Source organism: Procambarus clarkii, chromosome 27, assembly GCF_040958095.1.
Source record: "Procambarus clarkii isolate CNS0578487 chromosome 27, FALCON_Pclarkii_2.0, whole genome shotgun sequence".
Taxonomy (NCBI): Eukaryota; Metazoa; Arthropoda; class Malacostraca; order Decapoda; family Cambaridae; genus Procambarus; species Procambarus clarkii.
In genome coordinates, this window is record NC_091176.1 from 21,030,085 (window position 1) to 21,037,438 (window position 7,354).

Genomic DNA, 7,354 nt, shown 5'->3' on the forward strand with positions numbered 1-7,354 from the left:
CCGCTAGAGCCTGCAATCCCCAGTTACTATTGCCGCCACCCGCTACCACTACCGTCTACCACCACCGCCGCCACCACCATCGCTACAAACACATATCCCCAATAGCTGGTTACAACGATGCACCACCCACCGTGCCTGAAGAAGGAATGATTCAGCGGGCCTCAGTGTGTTGCCGCTATATATATACTCCCCTCGATGCTACCGCCAAGGTCACACTCCTCACTCCAGGTCACTGATAAAGTGCATGTTCAGCCGTGTCTCACAACCGAGAGTGAATGTTATGAGAGAGCTGGTTGGGGGCGCGGCGATGACATGGTTGTATTGGTTACAGTTTGGAGCTGCGTCATTGTGGGCTTAGCGTGTTGGTTCAGCTCACGCTGGCTGCTTGCTGTCAATGATGTTTGCAAGTGTGCTTGATGTGGATGTAAAAAGTGATTCGTTTGTATGAAAGGCGCTAAGGAAGGAAGGAAGGAAGGAAGGAAGGAAGGAAGGAAGGAAGGAAGGAAGGAAGGAAGGAAGGAAGGAAGGAAGGAAGGAAGGAAGGAAGGAAGGAAGGAAGGAAGAAAGGAAGGAAGGAAGGAAGGAAGGAAGGAAGGAAGGAAGGAAGGAAGGAAGGAAGGAAGGAAGGTAGGAAGGAAGGAAGGAAGGAAGGAAGGAAGGAAGGAAGGAAGGAAGGAAGGAAGGAAGGAAGGAAGGAAGGAAGGAAGGAAGGAAGGAAGGAAGGAAGGTATTAGGGATGAGTGGAAGGGAGGAAGGTATTAGGGATGAGAGTAAGGGAGTAGGGTAGATGGGAAGGCGGTGTAAGAGGAAGGTCTAAAGGAAGAAAGGAGCTGCCCTGATGAGAACACAAGACAATAACAATGCTAGAAAACACCGCGTAGAAAGCTGACTTTATATATATATAATGTTTAGCCAGTGAGATCATATCTGAAAGAAGCACACGATGGTCGGGTTTATAAAGGGAATCGGTGATGGAACATGTTGTTGGGGTGAGCGCTCAGAGGTCAGGACTTCTCACGATTTATATATTTTGCATTAATAATTTAGCGAATGGGTTGCAATGCTGAAATTTCCTTCATTCTCCTTGATGGTGCTTGAGTGTCCGAAGGCTGCATATTTTGTAAACTGTAGTTTAATATATAATATATTTTCTTTCTTTGGTGATTAGTTTGTTATATTTTAGATACAAATGGTGTTTCTTTTAGTATATGTGAATAACTTAAGCATCTTTGGTGTTTAAATGCTGTAACATTACTAACATAATCAAGGACGATTCACTAATACGTATGTATTTCGCGGTCATCTGTGGCAACTACTTCTTTGTTATTAGTCTGTCCATGAAGGGACCACGTTGATAATGTCAATGATGTGCGTTTCTTATTTTGTTTGATCTGTGTTTATATTGCTTTTTATGTTGTCATTACTAGTGACAGTTTCGTTGTAGATTCGCTCGGTTATAGCAATAAAAAGAATTGATAAATTTTTTCAAGGAAAGATCTCATCTCATAATATTTGACAAACGAATATTTATAGTCACTTGGAAAAACGTATTTCTGGAGGAACTCAGGCTGTTCAATTGCAACTTGTCATACCCAGCTAAGGTGATGGATCAGTAATAAGAAATAAGTTACTACTTACGGTAAGTAGCTGATAAATAAATTATGTTCTTAGAAATATTTATGTTATAAAAAAAGAACACATGGGTAACGTGCAGACTCACGTTATCATTCGTGTGACATAAGAACAACCACAAAATATAAGAAAATTTCCAGCGCAACTCCAGAAATGTGTTATTTAACCGCGCATCTTTGCAAGTGTTCATATAAGCAAGAAAGCCAGGTCGACCTGACTAGCTATTATTGTGACTGTTGCAATACCTCGCCTTAGGTTTCTACCTCAACTTTCCAACATTGTCACATGAATAAGTGGTGACATTCAGATCAACATTACTACTTTTAAAAAATAGTTTAAGTGCACAATATCAATCAAGATTTTTTTTTTTTGCTTTCATGTAAAAGGGTATTGACTGGATGTAGGTCTCACGATCTTCCAATACTTATGCACTATGAATGGCAGGCCAATTATAGCTACTCTTTATGAGTCCAGAAATGCGAGTTAAATCAACTCAGCGTTAAAATGTTTTCCCATAGTAAGATGTATTACAAACTGTAGAGTTCCTAAAGATCATCTGATTTGCTGGCAGGAACCAGGAATGTTTGGTCTGGTCAACATACTTTAGCCACGTTATTGTGACTCATCGCCTGCAACCATGAATGTGGTAGAAGTCTTCTACATGATTGCCACACTATGGTGCTGGAAAAGAATGCTTGGATCTCTTGTAGTTTTCATAAGCCTGGAACCAAAAACCTTGATGAAACTCTTGGCATTTTTTCCTTGCGAATCCAAGGTCTCAGATCGTACGGGACAAAAGTGCATTCGTTTAAAGTGAGATGATAATTCTGTCTTGGTCTTGTAGATGGTAGTGCATACCTAGGTGTAAGCTGGCTGTTGATAGTTGGCTACGAGTGTTTTGTATATAATGTTTCGGCTATGTCTAATCTACTATTGTCGTTTTATTTGTCGATTATCTTAGTGGCCAAAATATCTCTTGTGATGATCTGATTGTGAGTAGAAATCATGGGGCATTTTGCTGAGTGTTGTTGCTAGTGCATTTTTAGGAGCCACAGAGGATTTATTGTTGTCTTAGCTAAATATAGGGGTCGTTCAGGTTGACAGTACCCATGTGGGCCGACAAAAGCATTGACTACATTAATATATTTCTGGCTCTCCGTTTCGTGTCGAAAGAGTTCTTCATGACTAAGTTGGCGGTCTTCTTACTTTTGTATGGGGAGCTGTATATTCCGGTCAGTGTTAATAGGGAGTCATGCTTCTTTCGATTATATCATTCATGAGTCATTCCTCCGTCTTCTAGATCGGTGAAAAGAATTTTCTGCTGAAAAGAAAATAGGAGGAATAGGTTATGAAGCGAAACTTTCTCTTCAGAAAGAGGTCAATTTTTTTTTATTGGAGTTAAAATTAAATTAGATATTTGACCAAACCTAACCAACCCTACCTAACTTAACCTAACCTATCTTTATAGGTTAGGTTAGGTAGCCGAAAAAGTTAGGTTAGGTTAGGTTAGGTAGGTTAGGTAGTCGAAAAAAAATTAATTCATGAAAACTTGGCTTATTAGGCAAATTGGGCCTTGCATAGTAGGCTGAGAAGTGCATTCTGGCTACTAGGTACGACATATATATATATATATATATATATATATATATATATATATATATATATATATATATATATATATATATATATATATATATGTCGTACCTAGTAGCCAGAACTCACTTCTCAGCCTACTATGCAAGGCCCGATTTGCCTAATAAGCCAAGTTTTCATGAATTAAGGCTTTTTCGTCTGCCTAACCTACCTAACCTAACCTAACCTAGCTTTTTTTGGCTACCTAACCTAACCTTACCTATATATATAGGTTAGGTTAGGTTAGGTAGGGTTGGTTAGGTTCGGTCATATATCTACGTTAATTTTAACTCCAATAAAAAAAAATTGACCTCATACATAGTGAAAAGGGTAGCTTTATCATTTCATAAGAAAAAAATTATAGTAAATATATTAATTCAGGAAAACTTGGCTTATTAGGCAAATCGGGCCTTGCATAGTAGGCTGAGAAGTGAGTTCTGGCTACTAGGTACGGCATATATATATATATATATATATATATATATATATATATATATATATATATATATATATATATATATGTGTGTGTGTGTGTGTGTATATCACGAAAATAAACACGTGATTAAAAATGTGACAATGTCAGACCACGGAGGAAAAATGAAACAGGAATTTCCTTAAGTACTTTCGTTTATTAATAATTCACTCCTTCTGAAGATGTATTAATATACGAAAGTACTTAAGGAAATTCCTGTTTCATTTTTCCTCCGTGGTCTGACATTGTCATATATATATATATATATATATATATATATATATATATATATATATATATATATATATATATATATATATATATATATATATATATATATATATATATATATATATATATATATATATATATATATATATATATATATATATATATATATGTATATATATATATATTACGGACAACGCACGTGAAAGCGGTAGTGCAGCTTCTTTTAGGATATCGCAGAAAATGATTAAATACAGAGGTCTGGCACACTGCTACAGCTTTGTTCCGATCAGCTCGGAGACCCTCGGTTCGTGGGGAAAATGTGCATTGAAGTTCCTGAAAGAATTGGGAGACTAATTGATCAGCGCTACAAAAGACCAGAGAGCAAAAGGTTTCTTGTTCCAGGGCCTCAGTGTTGCGATTCAGAGGGGAAATGCCTGTTGCGTCTTGGGCACTAGTCCAACGTCAGAGGAATTCGAAGAAGTGCTTGACTTCCAACAATGATCGAACCCGTCTGTGACATTCATCAATTTTTCCCATTGTCGTGTTTTTCAAGAGATCCATAACCTTTAAACACTGTTTGTATTATTTTTGTATCAACCCATGTATATCTTACATATATATATATATATATGTATAATATTTTGTATATATAATACATAATATTGTGCAATGACAACATTTTATAATACGAGCTAATAGAGCTATTCTATCAAGTAATATAGTCTCCTCTGTTAAAACGAAGATGAAACCGTTTTCTGTAAGGGGAAGCAGTGACTCACTTTTTTTTATAAGCTGAGAACAAGTCACTTTTTTAAATCGAGCCATAGCAACTGCAGAGTGTTGGTGTGAGAGACGCTAAAGACACAAAGGGGTATGCAAGAGAGAGATAACAAAATTATTGGGTGTTTGAGAGACAAAAAACATCGTGACTGATGTACTGAAAATGTACAAAATATGACTAAGTCAGAATAACAGGGAATAACTCGAGTGACTCTCCCCCCCCCCCGTCTGTCTGTCTGTCTGTCTGTCTGTCTGTCTCTCTCTCTCTCTCTCTCTCTCTCTCTCTCTCTCTCTCTCTCTCTCTCTCTCTCTCTCTCTCTCTCTCTCTCTCTCTCTCTCTCTCTCTCTCTCTCTCTCTCTCTCTCTCTCCCTCTCTCTCTCTCTCTCTCTCTCTCTCTCTCTCTCTCTCTCTCTCTCTCTCTCTCTCTCTCTCTCTCTCTCTCTCTCTCTCTCTCTCTCTCTCTCTCTCTCTCTCCCCTCCAGGGTACACCTGCATCCCTCACTCTCTCTAGGCACACCGTCATGCTTCAATGTCCCGGGGTACCTCGTCGCTCGTCTCTCTCCCAGAGTACACCATCATCCCTCACTCTCCCAGAGTACACCGTCATCTCTCACTCTTGTAGAGTACACCATCATCCATCATTCTCCCAGAGTACACCACAATCCATCACTCTTGTAGAGTATACCAGCATCCCTCACTATCCAAGAGTACACCATCATCCCTCTCTCTCGCAGAGTACACCAGCATCCATCACTCTTAATTGTGGACACACACAGGCAATAGAGGCATCAATGCCGAAAGTCGCATCTGGGTACAGGGAACTGTGATGGATGTAGCAGTAGGATTCCCGGTTATATAATATAATATTAGGAATTAAGCTTTTATTACTACAATTTAATCATCGTATTAAGAACTTTACAACTACAACTGTAAAATTATTACTTATCCTGCATATGTGAACTTTTCTTGTAAGTATTTTTGAACAAGTGGAGAGTTATAAAATTTTACTAAATACATGTTATCTCTCTTAAGAGTCGAGATCCCAGTTTCCATCTCATCCCACTCTTCTCATTCTCAAGTTGCAATTAATAATTATGTAAATTACAATAAATAATAAATAAAGCTATATATCAATAAGTAAATAGTCCATAATGCATTGACAGTGGTTGAGTAATGTTTGGTTAGTGCTTGTAATCACAACCTTCACCTGTGTTGTTGACATTATTAAAGGGTGCTTCTGCCAGCGGCGAGTGGCAACTTGAATGTTTGGGTTGTAGCGGCAAGTGTAACTAGCATCTTGGACCCTTGTTGACGACCAGCCAATTAAAATCTAAGAGGGAACTGTTGCTGCTGAATTCTTTAGCCAATTGGAATTCATGTTGTCTGTATAAAAATGACGTTTACAGTCACATTAATTCTGTAACTTTTCCACGAAGGAAATAATATCATCTGTACAGTGAATTTACATGAGGGGCCATCCTCTATCTAGTCTCCTAGACAGGAAGTTAGCGGCTTGTCAAAGGTCTCCCTTCCCACGTTTTCTCCAGAGGAGTTTTTCCAAATGGATTTTGAACTGCAGTAACGTCTTGGCATTTAGAGCTTCGGCAGGTAAGCGGTTTCCTGGGGTTTACAGTTTAACTTTAATGGTGAAACTGTATCTCCTGCTGCCTGTCCTACAATGTGACATGAAGCTGGTTAGACTTAAAATGATCAGGATTAATGTTCACTAGCTTGTTCCGGATATTGGATTTATTCTACTGCAGCTCACCTTTTGTGCATCTTAAATGACTAGTGAAAACTGACTCCTAGGTACTTGCATCAATAAATCTGCTACATGGTAATGTTGTATATTTGATAAATAAGATACGCAATGTTATGCCCTATATGTAAGGTCGCACATTTTTCACAATTTAAAAACATTTGCAGGTCTTTGTATTTCAAGCAGATCCCCTTGTAAGGCATTTATCATTTTGACTTCTTAATTTTCCATAGTTCTTAGTGTCGTTGGCAAATTTGATAATGTAGCTTGTATTATTTATCACCCTTCATTCATGCATATAACAAAGGGTTGGCCCCAAAGTGCAAACTTAGGGTATCCAACTCGCCACTACAATTTCTAGCAAGATTAATTTAAGTTTCGGATGACCCTTTGCTTTGTTTTATGCACTGAATTGATCAAATCTAGTACTTTATCATTTATTACACGTGCCTGTTATTATCTTCCGTTTGTATGGTTGTAGCTTTTTAAGGGATTTAGTGAAGTCCATGTACACGACGTCTGTTGTAAGTCCCCTATCTGACTAGCTGGATAATTTAACACCAAAAATGAGAGCTTTCAACCATCTCATGTAGCGTTAAAAATTCCTTGACTACTCCGATTTGTGGTTTAACCCTTGAATTAAAACTCAATTCTGAGATTCTTCATCGTGGTGTTTTAATAATAAACCATGTTAAAAAAAATGGACAATTCAATACGTAACTACAACAGCTAGGGTGGGGGCTGGAACGTATATTCATGTTGCTGGTGTTTCAGGAAGTGAAGACTTAACAAGTTATAAAACAAAGTGTAATATACAACTTTGCTGCAGAAAGAAAAAACAATGAAG